Raw genomic sequence first — 12,872 nt, forward strand, 5'->3', positions numbered from 1 at the left:
GGCCTCTGTTTAATTTCCCAAAGAAGTGGGTTTCTAACTTAGATTTTCTGGATTGGAGTTTGGAACCCCAAGCTCGAAGGTGAATGGAGACAAGAGCTCAATACGGATTCTGGAGGGGTTGTGGATTTCTGCGGTTTTGGAGTGTTGGAGGAGAAGGAACTGCTTGGTTAATTTCAATTGAAACTGGGAAGGTAAGAATTCAAGAATTCAGTGTTGGATATGAATTTGGTTAAGAATTGGATTAAAGATCATAATTCTATCGTTTATTTGGATTATGTGAGGATTTGGTGGATTTCTGCATTCTGGGAAGTTTTGGAGAAAAGTGAAATAGTTGGATCAGTCCGGTTGATATCGAGAAAAGGGTAAGAACCTTGAATTGTGTTTTGGATTTGGAATTGGTTGTGGGAATTGAGTATTGATATTGTTCTGTTTGCTAGGGATTCAATTGGTTGATGGTTGTGGAGTACAGTCACAACGAAATTGGTTTCCAAGTTGGGAATGAAGAAATGGTAAGATGTTGGTCTCTGCCAAACCACCGGTTTTGGTGTGGTGATTGTATTTTAAAACTCTAGTGGATTGTTACTGAATGAAATACATTTTGGAAGGTCACTTGATTGATTAATGCTTGATTTAGTCGTCAAGCTTGATGAGAACTTGGCTCTACTGTGTATAAGAGTGAACTGGCAATTTGTATGGACATAATAGGTTTTGTTAGTAAAATGGTGAATCTATTATCTATATTGGAAAGTTGTATTGCAAGGTAAACTCTTTAATGGAATTGGTAGTAAGGAATTTGATGAATAACCATGTCACATAGAAATTCATGGTGTGATTAAGCCAAACTTGTATGGTTAAGGAATTAGGTTACTAGCGAAGTACTTTAAACCTATCATATCCAGGAATGACTCTAAGAATTGTGGTCATTCGGGAATGGTAATTGTAAGTTGTTTTCTTAAAGTAGAAATGCTAAACAAATAAAGGTCAAAGTGCCAAGTATAATGACCATATCCTAAATGATTCAAATCCTGCATCATTTGGATTATTTAGGAATGGATAATAGATTTTATCTACTAAAAGAAACTCTTTCAAGCATAAGTTCTAGATCGTTGTTTTGATCAAAAGATAATTTATTGGACCTAAAGGGATTTGAGTAAAAGATTTGGGTTGCTCGGTTAGTTGAGCTGTAATGTTATCAACTTACTCATTGATTCGATTTTATTATAAAGGACTCGAGCGTGTGCACTTGGATTTGAACAAATGATCGGAAGTCAGAAACGAAGCTAAGTTTGGGCGAGCACTCCATTTCCAGGTAGGGTGAGCTGTCTCTTCCTTGTTAGAGGCTTTTCTATATGTGGAATGCTCTAGTACAGTAATATATTGCATGTAAGTACGTTTTTGGTTGTTCATTAGTCGACGCCTCGTGATACTTGTGTTTACGTAACTGATAATTGTTGATTGAGAAAACCAAGGCTAGACTTGTGTGTTGAGATACTGTACCCCTTGTATGTTTGTACTTGTGACCTGAAAGTGAATGGGACCTAGACGCGTAGATTCCTAGCGATCCCACGGTGTCGATAACCGTGAACCTCCGGAGGGGGCTGTGCTCCTATGTTTGTCGAGGAAAGGTGAGTACTGACGGTGAACCAGTCATAGGAGACTCAGAGCCAGGAAATGGACACTTTCGCTACTTGTAGTCACAAGGATTACAGAGTAGTTGGTTGGTTCTCGAAGGATGACGAACTGGGTCGGTCACCGATTTGTTTGAGCTTAGCCGGCAAGTAAGTATTTCGGAGCTCCAAGTTGTGTGAAGCATACTGCATATGTTTTATAAAAGAAAACAAATGTTTGTGGTTGCCTCTTTTTAAAGTATTTTTCAATAAGTGTGCACAATATTATGTAGTAAATATTTTCAAGTATATTATCTTTCAAACCTAGCATGGTTGGGTCGGCCTCTACTGGGCATGCGAGGACGAAAGCTCACCCCTACAACAGTGTGCAGGTTTTGAGTATGTGGTCGGGGAGAGTACAGAGGAGGCACATGGCCCGGTTTGGCGCACTTCTCTTTAACTTTATTATAAGATGGTTTTAGTCCCTTAACGGATTTTGAAGTAACTTAGTTATTTACTTTCTTACTAATTTATTTACTTTTTATTTGTTTCCTTCTCTCTTATTTACAAAATTTCGGGAGACCCGCAACTCTGGGGCACGTCTCTCATACTTGTATTTACTTAGTGAATTGTTGTTTTCCAAATTGGGATCCTATTGTAAGCCCAAATCTTTTAGCCCACTTCAAATTCCGCTTTTAACACTATGCCAAAAAGTTAATCAGACGACTGATAATATATGTCGTCTGATTGCATGATTTTCTGTCGTCTGAGGCGCTGCCGTCTCTTGTGCAATCAGACGACGTAGAAACTCTGTCGTCTGAGTGAAATCAGACGACAGACATGTTTTTGGTCTTCTGTTGTCTGATTGATTCCTCACATATACATGTGTGTGTTATGAAGATTTCAGACGACAGAAATGTGTTGGCAAACGTGAAGACTAACAACAGAGTTCTTTAACTTTTGTGGTTTAATTCTCATTTCAATGACAGTACTAAGAATTATGTGTTGTTTGTATTGGTTCTCAACTACAGTTTATTGTTGTTGTAAACAAATTTCAATTACAATCATCTGTCGTTTTAACTCATAACAGAAGACAGTTATTTGTGGTTAAACTTGCGTTTAAGATACAATTTTATGTTGTCTGAATGTATATAGAACAATAGATTTGTTTTTCTATTCTTTTGTTTTTCTGTTGCTCAAACATATTGTTTTTCAAGTTAGTTGTTGCCTTGTATTTCAGATGACACATATAAGTTTGTTCCTGCCATTCATTGATGTTCTCATTCATTCTGAAAACCCCAAAAGTCATTTCACTCATTAAAAATACATATATTCTGTTATTACAGCCACCAAAATACATTTACAATAGTCATTAATTGTTCCATGAAATCTAACTATTGAAGCTGGATAGCAAATAATTTCAATGTACTCTAGCACTTGGACATTTGTTTTTCCTCCTGTGGCTTGGCCTCCTTAGTCTGCTAGAATGCTAAACTTTTGTTGCTTACCAGTTCTCTCTCTTTATGTATATTTCTGCCTTTTGCCCAATATAGAACATAACACTTCTGCTGCATTACCAGTTCTCTTATGTTCAGCAGGTCTCAAGTGAGGAATCTGCAGATAGCAGAAAGAATAAGACAAAAGGCAGGTATGCCAAATCATAGGGAATACAACTTTGTGCAGAGTTTCTTATGACATGATATTGCTAGACCAAGACATATATGGTACAACAGCCACAAAATGAAGATCTACCATTGCAGAATTATACATAAAGAGATCTTATAATTAGTAAGTGCTGCATATAATCTTAAATAAGCACAAAGCGAAGCAAATGGAACACAAACTTTGGCCATAAGAGGCTGCGACAAAATGTATCTTAATCTATCAGTGAAGCCCAAGAGCTAGCAGGCACTTTAAGAAGACAACTAGAAGCCAAGAGTCCAGTCAAGATAGAAAGATAAAACTACTGGAGCTAAGAATAGATAGCTACCACTTACTAGGATCATTTGTCAATTGGCTGAGCACTCCAAATTCCAAACAACTCAAAGTCCCACCACCACCAGCTTTTTACAATCACTTCAATTACTACTTTGCCTTGTGATTACAAAAAGCACTATGCCAAAATGTTAATCTCATACAAGCAAATGCATCTTAATAACATGATTGCGGTCATAAGAAAGATCAGTTGAAAAACAAAGGTGTGACCTGCTAGAGCGAACTTGAAACCAGACCAGTCTTATTTTCTACGACCTTGTAGAACCTGCAGTAGTGAAAGCCAAGGAAAACCGAAAGCTCACTTATATTAGAAGCTGACCGCATTGACCAATTAACAAAAGAGCATCAAAATACCACTATACAACATAGATTGCCTTTACCGTATATCAGCTAAAACAGCACTCTTGTTCATAGCTCAAAATGCAACAAATCTGTGCCACCCATTAAAGCATAATGTTCCATACAACTATTGCTCTTATAGATGCTTCCCAAAACTAAACTGAATATAGGTAAACAAATCGGAAAATATGCTCAATAGAAAAGAAAAAAAAATGCATTGCCAATCAAAATTTCAAGAGCTCAAAATAGAAACCGAAACAACAATTAAATAATTGCAGAACTATTTAGATGACTTTTATGATCAGGAGTATAAAACTGAAAAATGATGGCCAGTCTAACTAATTAACACTCCAGAGGTAATGGGAAAGTGTTAAATCATGACACTTCTTGAGAGAAGTAATTGTACTAGGTTAGTAACCTATTTCTAGGACACCCTCCTAGAAATTGAAGTCTTACCTGCATAAGTAGCTTTTCCATTATTCTCTGCCAACTCATTTGGCTTGGTGGTCATATTTAAAAGCACTATGCCCGATGCATTCATGGCAGAGAAGCCTGCTCGGTTAGACATTGCTTTAGCTGCTTCAATTTCAAGCCATTGGCCAGTCTCATGCTTTCGTTTCCACAGTTCATTATATCTTCTACGAGCATCCCTGTGACATTGAAATTTTAAAATCGAGTAATGACTTGAAGCACATATTCTGCCACATGTTGATATACGCCTTATATATATATATATATCAAAGAAATTATATCTCTCTTAAAAAGTATATATTTAAACGGACAGAAGAAGGAAGTTCTACTCACATCAAGCATGAAGCCCCAAAGCATTCAGCAAATGATATTAATGGTGGCAAATGATCAACATCAAAACCTACTGCTACAGCACGAGTAAAAGCCATACCTTGCTCTTTCTGCAGCATTTTTTTGCGCATCTCTAGAACTTTTAGAAGCTGAACACTAAAATAACATCAGATATAAATACTCTAGTTGAGCACTCTGGTCATATTCCATATAGGTACTATTTATATATTGTTAACAACTGCCTCAGGTTTTGACTGTATTTGCAAGCCCCAGAAAGTAAGTTCATTACTATGACATTGTTGAATATCAGGGATAGTAAACTAACAAGATTACTGAGGGACTCCTTAGGAGGGAAAACAAAGACATGAATAATAGCTACCATATCACCCTCCATCCCTTGTTTGGAAGAAACACTCAGCACCTTGGACTATGCACACCGTGCCAAGAATATAAAGAATGAACCGGAGGTCAGAAGGCAACTCAACTGTTCTCACAAATTGTAGGGTTGGATTAACTATTGTTGTTGTCTTTCCAATGCTTTCTTGTTGCTTATTGGTCTAGGTTAATCAAAAGATAATGAAATCAGCTTTGATCAAGGATTTATATACTGAAATTGATCGTCTCAAGCAAGGTTTTTAACTCATTACATCATTGACTGTTCTCTCTCTCTCTCTCTCTAAGATTTTCTTAGTAGGTATGACATGTTTTCTTATGCTCATTCAGAGGTATATGCTGCAAGAGAGATGAATGGAATGTATATACCACGGGATCGGTATATATTAAGCACCTAAAAAAAGACCTACGAAATCTTAATGTCAAAACTTATCTCAATGGAGCCTCATTGAAATATTAAGCACCTTCTACTGACAACCATCATCTACTACAATAAAGAGAAGGAATTTACAACGTTTTTCATATTCCTTAATTTCTTAGCCACCAAACAAACCAAAGTCACAGATAAACCACAAACCATAACAACTCGCACAAACTCTAAAATCTAATCATTCCATCTATCTTATTATTCAAGTTTAAAGGAAAAGAATTTCACTTCAGTTAACATTACTGATTTCAATTAGGCTCTATCTCAACCTATGCAATCCAATCCAATATAAACAATTGAATCACGCCAAGCTATGATTTGACTTTTTCTCGGGAATCCCACTAGTTGCGAGTAGTAGAGAAGATGAGCTAATCCAAAATGGAAACAAAAAGGGACGACTTACAGAGCAACAAAACTGTGTTGAGTTGATAATCGGCCTCTGGAGTTGAAAGCTCTGATGTTGTTAGGTCGGAGACGAAAGCTTTCTGTTTTTCTTGTTTGCTTACGACTTCAAGCCCTCCAGAAAATCAGCCCCAATTTCTTCTTATTCTTCAAATTAATCCCCCAAATTTTTGATCTAAGATCTGTTGGACCTTCCTCTAGATCTACTCGTACCTCTACTTCCTTCAATGGGTTCTTCTCAAACGATTGTCTTCCTTCAATGGGTTCTTCTCATACGATTGTTAGATGGGCTATCAGGGTTTTCTTCAAATGCACCGCCGCTGCTGAAATTAGGGTTTTCTTGAAATGCAACTCCGCGCAGATTAGGGTTCCGGTACGGCCTCGCAGATAATCGGTCGCGGGTGCTCTGTGGTCGCTGGCCGCGGTTTTGCTAGAGACTTGACAGATGCCCAGTTTGAGATCAGTTGAGCTGAGAGACTGAGAGAAAAAGGCATAGAATTCCAGACCATGTGAATGAAGTCGGGCTTAGACAAACTAAAAGGCAAAATGCCTTGGACAAAAAAAACAAAAATTAAATGAGTTGACTCCCCCATATAATCAGACAACACAATTAAGTTAAATTAGTTGTCTGATGGTTACCACTTTTTTACTCAACTAGAGTTTTGACCAATTTTCGGAGGGAAATGCCTTAATTGATTGGGAGGGAGATTTTTAAACTTCAACCAACTCATTCAGACAACAGAATTTTCTTATAACTGTTGTTTGAATAAGTCAAGCTTTTAGGCTTTAGAGGAATGAAATTCTCTATCTTGAGCCAACAACATAAAAATGTTATTTCAATAAGAACCTTCAGAGGAATGAAATTATACGTACATCTCTATCTTCAAGTAACAACATTAAAATGACGTCTGAATGTCACCCATTTATCAAAATGAAAAAAACTGTGTTTCGGTGGGTACTCAAACAACAGAGTTAGGTTTGTCTGTTGTCTGAAATTTGGGACGACAGAAAATTAGCTTTCTGTCGTCTGATGTCTGTTGTATGATTGACTTATTGGCATAGTGTAAAAATATGTTGTTCGGTTGCTAGAATGTTTTGTGACTTTTGTCCAAGAAAGTGTTTTGTAAACCAACAACCTGAACCTAAAAGGCCTTGCGATTTCGGGTTGATGAGTTATCGGGATGTCATTCGTGACATGTCGGTTTCTCATTGGGTCGGGGTAGCGGCGCTGTGGGACCCCTCTCTCAGGTCACCACACGAAGGATGGGAAGGGACGTGCTCAAGTGCATCCCAATCCTTCTAGTTGTCCATCCTTCTGGCCAAAGACCTTGTTACGTACAGACATCAGAAGAGCGTGAAGGCCAAGTTACCTCGTTCATTTTAGGGGCAAAACGAAAGTTCGTTCGTTAAGCCCATGAGGTGGGGCGCCAAAGAAGAGCGATTGGCCTCAGGGGGTCTTCCATATTCCTCCGACATGCTCCGCATGAGGGATCCTCAGGAGGATGAGCCCTCAGGGGTAGATTTCCCATGCGGGAGCTCCTCGTGTTCTTCAACCTATACCGAAGCCTAGTATGTTCCATCCAGGCTTTCAGAAGCCAAAGATACAAGGTAATTGCCTGAGATTAAGCCATAACGCCTACCTCAGGCTTGAGATTTCGCCATCAGGCCTAAGATCTAGAGGCTAAGGGTGAGATCATGGGGAGAAGATTTCTGGAGAAGAAGAAAGATGAGTAAGGCTTGCAAAGCCATTTTTGGGTAAGCCATGGTTCTGATCTTCTCATCCCTAAAGTACAGGTATTTATAGGTCCAACTCGAGTGGCTTCAACCCTTAGATGGACAGTTGAGAAATCGTGATCAACGCCATCAATAGGATTAAATGCCATAATCTCAAAAATGAAGGCAAATTAAAGACGCGTGGGAGAACGAACGGTTTTCAAGGAGGTAACCGCTCAGTTTCGAGATTATCTGTTCAAAACTGTCTTAACTCACAGTTAATGCAAATTCAAAGTTAATGATGAATACGAAGACAAAGGCACTTTTGGGTCAGTAAGTGGACCAAAAAATATATAAATAAATAATAGTTTATATATTACTAGACTAGTAGTTTTCAGGAATACAAAAGATAATAGGCCTAATACAAAGGCCTAAAGTCTCCTGGCCGCATAGGTTAGGCGGAGAAGGTGATCATCCAAGCGGTAACCAGCCTGAGAAATAGCATTCTCAGCCTGTTGGGCTAATTCGCCAGGTTAGGATCAATGTAACCCTCGCCAACGGTTTCTTCAACGATTATGGCCACTTATTCAGTATGGACAGGACTCTCCCCCTGAAAAGGGATGTCAGATATTAGAAGAACGGTCATTGAACAATAGTAAGAAAGAAGAAAAATCGCAAAGAGGAGTACCTCGTCGGCTAAACTCTTGTAGGTAGCGACTGGAGCATCTTGGGTCACCACTAGGATGACCGGCACGCGTGAGCATTTTGATCAACCACAATAACGTCAGGTCCAGAATCTGGCACCACTTGTTCTGAGATGCCATCTCTTGTCGGATTCTCATCAGGAGCATCAGGATAGGGCATTGTTTATTCAGCCACAGGAGACCCATGATCCTCTACCTGGACTACCACAGGAGACGGCGATGGATAATCTATAAGGCGAGGTTGAGAGTAGGGGGTCACTGGGCTTGAGGGCGCTTGGGCCTGCGAAGAGGCCGCTTCCCCTCTCGTAGTAGACGGGCCTGCCTCGCTTTTCCTAGAAGGATCGGTGGTCCTTTGACGAACCTATAAATGAGGAGCGTCTATCATAAGGTGAAACTTGAAATAAAACGATAACTTGATAACTTCTTTGAATCACAAAATTACCAGTTGAAAGGCGATTGGTTCGTCTTCTTCCTAGTCATCGCTCAAAGGGCCAAGACGACTTCATTTGCGAGCTTGAGCAGTAGCGACCTGACGGAGATTGAGGAATTAAGTTTGGGACTAAGAGAAATTAAAATATAAATCCAAATCATGAAGGGTTTAATGTCTGCAGGATCTTCATCGTCGGAAGAATCTTCAACCTCAGGTTCCTCCGCCACAGCATTTTGCTTTGTGGTTTGACTGGTGGCTGCAGAGGAAGAACCAGCCCGTTGATCACCAGTTGGCAGCGCACCTCTAACCCTGATATTGATTCACTGAAATAAAATCTCAATTAGAATCAGGAAGTCAAAAGAGGGTGAGATTGATTAATACGGAAAAGAACTTACCCCTGGTTCAGGTTTGCAGATGACTATTCTGGCTTGCGCGGGTCATAAAGGCTGTACTTCGTGAGCGGGGAAGTGAGCGAGCACTTGAGAGTTGGTCTCGCAAAGGTAGTTCAGGCGACCGAAGAGCATTGTGAAAAGTTCATCATCTAGTAAGTCCTAGCAATTGACAGAGACTTTGGCCCACCATGAAGCAAAATCCTCGTCAACTTCGTCAACGAGATAAATAACGGAGGCCCAAGCAGGAGGATCAATCAGGATAAGCGTGCTTTGAGCTAGGAGAGGTTCGGTTGGGAGGTCTATTCTTCTCCAAGAAGTGTAGTAGTTCATGGAATCGAAAAGAGGGAAAGGTACCAATTGGGCTAAACTAAGTTGGTGAGCGAAGTGGTTGGGAGCATAGAGCTCATGGCTTATCTCATCAGCCGCAAGCCTGATGTTTGAACAAGAGATGGTGATGCAGAAGGCCAAGCGCGTGCAGTCGCTGTGATTCAAACCACTGGGCAAGAACCCTTGTTGAAAGGGAGTTGGGAACCTCCTATTGAGAACCAGTTCTGAGTCTGGTATCTAGTCCAGGAGATATATATAAGAAAAGCACTTAGAGTATGGCAGGGAGGTGCACCTTTCATCTTGGCAGAGCCATCGACCCAGGAGTGAGTTGACTGGAGGATTTTCTGGGATATCTGGTCAGCGGAAATGGGGGAAATAGATTTGTAGCTAGAAGTCCAGAATCCAAATAGGGCCAAAAATGCTAATCTTGAAAGGATGCATTATGGCCTGATAGAGGGCATGGTAGAATGAACCCAATACGGGTCGCCCAAGGCCGACACGACGGTTGTTGTAGGGAGCAGTGGCTAAGGAGGCCCAAGTACCCGTGGGCTTGTTGGCTGAGGTACAGAAGATGTACTTACAGAGCTAGTATTCCAGAAAGGCAATGCCACCAGTCACATTACTCTCTCCGCGATAATGAGTTCACCAAAGCGGATAGGATCTGCTCTGGGAGGCGCGGCCGGCTTGTTCCATTCTCTAAGGGAACACAACGGAGTCAAATTGGCAGTGCACACAGGGCTCGTGGTCGATGGGTAGCCCTGTGATAGTAAGAATGTCCAGCAGTGTTACACTCATTTGCCCAAATCTGAAATCGAAGGTGTTGCTAAAGGTACTCCAGAGGCAGAGGGCGGTGTCTAGAGGTGAGCAATTGGCACCATTGAGAAGTCGAAAGCACAGATCATTAGCGTGGGTGATGCCCACAGAATTCCAATGGGCCTATCTCTTTCTCTGACTTCGCGATACCAAGAGAGTTCGTCTTCATTCACTGATAGCCAGAACCCTACTTTGGCTCTTTGTTGGCACTGGCCCTAACTGCTGAAGTCGCCAAGGGTCCTTCAGAGGATCGGAATAGGGCGGCGAATGGGAAGGCCGTATAAGGCCATGGCATCCTCTGGGAGAATATCTCAGGGTGCAGGACCCAATCCGACCTGGTTATTGGAAAACCCAGACAGAAGAGGCCTTTGAATTGAGGTTTGGAACAAACACCGGGCACCCATACCAGTTCCCCAAGTGTGGGCGGCCTGTTCATTGATCTCCTCTTCCTAATCGATAGTGATTTTCTTTTGAGGGGCCATTTCTGGATTTTGAAAGGAGAAATAGAGTGTCGGATAGGAGAGTTTTCTAGGTTTAAAGAGAGACTGAAAGGGTTTCTGATGTAAAGTATCCAGATATTTGCGGCAGGATTTAAATAGAAGATTTTCTGAGGGAAACGATGTGACGAAAAGACGTTTAGCAGTTGGGCAGACGCAAACCCTCATTAATGACCTCGTTTTCGTCATAAGTTGTGTCGCTTAAGTCCTCTTCGACCAGTTACATATTCGCGAGCCTGATCTCAAGGTCTGGGGGGCAATGTTTGAGCCCAAAAGTAATTTTGGCAAGATCCTTTAAGAGGATTCAGTATAGCGAGCTGATAGCCCAAAAATGAGTCTACTTGAGTTTGGGTTATAGATTCGCCCATTCCGGAGTCCATAAGGAAAATGAGCCCTTATAGGATTCAAGCAGCAGAGACCGATTAGGAATCTTCAATCAATAATCCTTTTATGGCAAGGAACTGTCGAAACCCTAATTATAAATACTAGGTTTTAAGGACAGAACAATAACAACTCTCCAATCAATCTCAACGATTATCCAAAGTCTCTCCGGAGCAAACCTACCTTCAACCTAGTTGAAACCAGCGAAGCAAGAGTAACGCCCTCACAACCCAGCGAAGCTAAAGTCACACTTTAGCAAACCTGTGCTTTCTCCTACTTCCTGGCGATTGCTCTTCTTAACCTACAACGTTAAGTATTGACTAGGTGATGCAAGAGATCACACCACAAGTCCTTACATGTAAGACAAGAAGTCCTTTTCCAAAAGGCATAGAAAAGAATCTGGTGACGAGGTTGGTGCTCTCCTTGTCCACAGCGTTTGATTAAAAAGTCAGGTCCAGGGACGCCTCGACGACTACACAACACGGTGTTGGCACGCTCGCGCATTCAAAAAAGACAGTTTGCACCCAGACTGGTTTCGAAGCCAAACACTTATTAAATAAGGTAAATATTAAAACCCATTATTATTAAGAATTGCTAAAGCTGCCACAATTCCCAAACTTTCTGCATATGCAAGTCTTGAAACAGTTGCGCAAAGACATCGCCCATAATTAATCAACTCTTGATTCCAGCAATTGAAATCAATACCTGGGTTGGAGGTTATGTAATCTCCACATTCAAAAGCTGGAATTATAGGTGCTTAGGTCATTCTCTTAATGATTTAAGTACAAATTGTGAACTCCCTAAATGATAGGTACCTACATCATTTGCTTATATTAAAACCCACATGATGTTTAACATCTGAATGATAGACAAAATTATGTAATTGTACCTATGGTTCATTCTACCTAAGTTATTCCCTGATTGATAGATACAAATTGTGAACTCCTAAATGATAAGTATCTAAATCATTTGCTTATGTTAAAACTTACATGATATTTAACACCTGTATGTACGATAGGACTAATTATATAGTTGGGCCTATGGTTCATCTAGAAATACCAAAATTAGCAAGTGAAAGTTAATGACAAGGGTGTTAGATTATTCTATTTCATTTCTAGTAAATGAGGTGAAATGAATATTTTACTAAAAAGTCAACAGTGTAAAAGTAAAATGAGAATTGGAATTGGTCTCCTCATTTCATTTCATAGCTCCTTTATATAGGGAGAGAATTACAACGGAAAGATCAATTACAATGATGACATTAAATGCTTATTGATCCGTAATCGTGCTGATTGATGGTAATCGCTGATTCCTTGATTCCCTTTCCGTCAGTCACTTTGATGAAGACACATAATATGTTTTTCCTTTCACACTGCCCCTTGTGCCAAGTCAAAGACGAAATGGTGCATGAGTTGTTGCCTCACTAAAAACCTTGCCAAGTAACAATAAAAACTGTAGGACAAAAAAAATATACCTTGGTCAAAGGAAAAGAGCACAACGCACCTTTTACATTTGAGGATGACATGTGTGTGTTAGATTCCCCCTGACATCTACACCTCCCCATGATCCTTACATTAATCAAGAGAGCTTGGAAAGTCTTCGCATTCCTATGCTTTTCACATGTTTCTCAAATATGGCCTTGGGCAATGAT

The 12,872-nt window shown here is 40.3% G+C and overlaps 1 long non-coding RNA gene and 1 other non-coding gene across 6 annotated transcripts; one reads left to right on the forward strand and one right to left on the reverse strand.

The window, feature by feature from the left end:
* The first annotated feature begins 221 nt into the window (after positions 1–221).
* Positions 222–699, forward strand: LOC112191273. The gene is made up of 2 exons (XR_002932896.2): positions 222–362; positions 438–699. It is a non-coding gene; the product is annotated as an uncharacterized LOC112191273 (long non-coding RNA).
* Positions 700–2,874: 2,175 nt separating this feature from the next.
* On the reverse strand, positions 2,875–6,535 carry LOC112192808. Of its 5 annotated transcripts, none has more exons than XR_002933629.2 (4): positions 4,843–6,535; positions 4,398–4,591; positions 3,605–3,867; positions 2,875–3,221 (listed from the first exon to the last, which is right to left on the reverse strand). It is a non-coding gene; the product is annotated as an uncharacterized LOC112192808 (transcript). The 5 variants fall into 5 exon arrangements; XR_002933627.2 differs by having other exon boundaries at positions 4,746–6,535; XR_002933628.2 differs by having other exon boundaries at positions 3,605–4,101; positions 4,746–6,535.
* Positions 6,536–12,872: the final 6,337 nt, after the last annotated feature.

This window comes from Rosa chinensis, chromosome 3 (assembly GCF_002994745.2).
Source record: "Rosa chinensis cultivar Old Blush chromosome 3, RchiOBHm-V2, whole genome shotgun sequence".
Taxonomy (NCBI): Eukaryota; Viridiplantae; Streptophyta; class Magnoliopsida; order Rosales; family Rosaceae; genus Rosa; species Rosa chinensis.